The sequence below is a fragment of the Anopheles stephensi genome, unplaced genomic scaffold (assembly GCF_013141755.1).
Source record: "Anopheles stephensi strain Indian unplaced genomic scaffold, UCI_ANSTEP_V1.0 ucontig173, whole genome shotgun sequence".
Classification (NCBI taxonomy): Eukaryota; Metazoa; Arthropoda; class Insecta; order Diptera; family Culicidae; genus Anopheles; species Anopheles stephensi.
In genome coordinates this window covers 32501-33707 of record NW_023405095.1, presented here as the reverse complement: position 1 = coordinate 33707, position 1207 = coordinate 32501, and the positions used below count along the sequence as shown (strand labels likewise).

The 1207-nt window shown below is 52.5% G+C and overlaps 1 pseudogene; it reads right to left on the bottom strand.

The window, feature by feature from the left end:
• Positions 1 to 280: 280 nt before the first annotated feature.
• LOC118515658 lies at positions 281 to 437 on the bottom strand (annotated as a pseudogene).
• Positions 438 to 1207: the final 770 nt, after the last annotated feature.

Sequence of the window (1207 nt, the reverse complement as noted above, 5' to 3'; positions counted from 1 at the left end):
TGGTGATAACCTTATATGCTGTGGTGGATACATCCGTTGGTTTGATACTAGAGGTCGAACCGTGCGACTTGACGCGCGCTCGCTCTTCACCCATGCTCACATGTGTGTGTTGTGTTTAGGTTTGTGTACCATACTCGTAATGTCTCTCTTGTTAGCACTCTCACTTTCAGCGCCCACGGTCCCGACAAGGATGCGGATCCGAGCCGCCATGCTGCGACAGCCTACCCCCTATGATGGGGTCAGGGACGGTCAGTTGGTTAGAGTGTTGAGATAACTTGGTAGGCACTCAAGGATGTGTGCATCGGTCGGTTGAGTCGTCCGATGCGCCATATGCGTTCAACGTGTCGATGTTCATGTGTCCTGCATTCCACATTCTGACGCGCATTTAGCTGCGGTCCTCATCGATCCATGAGCCGAGTGATCCCCTGCCTAGGGTTTAACGTAGCACACCGAACTAGTTGATGAATGGAACCGAAGTCCATCCATCCATTATACACATACCAACACACAACTCTGCTTCCCTAGTACCACACTGCAGGCGCCCACGGCCCGACGGTTGCGGAGCCGAGCACGCCAAAGTGCGACTGTCGATCACCCCGTTGTGACACGACAATCAGTCAGTGTATAAGGTACCCGGTACTACCAAAGTGTGCATCTTTACTGACCTTCGCCGAGGCAGTGGTATGTGTATCCCTTTGAAAGAGTTGCTTCGCTCAACTCTACCAAGTGTGCTACACCATCTTGTGGTTGTAGCGTGCGCGTCAGCATTGTGCCGACGATGCGTTTGGCAACCTCACTCTCGGACTTGTTTGATGGTAATGATATGTCCATTATACACAAACCAACACACAACTCTGGTTCCCTAGTACCACACTGCAGGCGCCCACGGCCCCGACGGTTGCGGAGCCGAGCACGCCAAAGTGCGACTGTCGATCACCCGTTGTGACACGACAATCAGTCAGTGTATAAGGTACCCGGTACTACCAAAGTGTGCGTCTTTACTGACCTGCGCCGAGGCAGTGGTATGTGTATCCCTTTGAAAGAGTTGCTTTCGCTCAACTCTACCAAGTGTGCTACACCATCTTGTGGTTGTAGCGTGCGCGTCAGCATGTGATGCCGACGATGCGTTTGGCAACCTCACTCCCGGACTTGTTTGATCGGTAATGATCCTTCCGCAGGTTCACCTACGGAAACCTTGTTACGACTT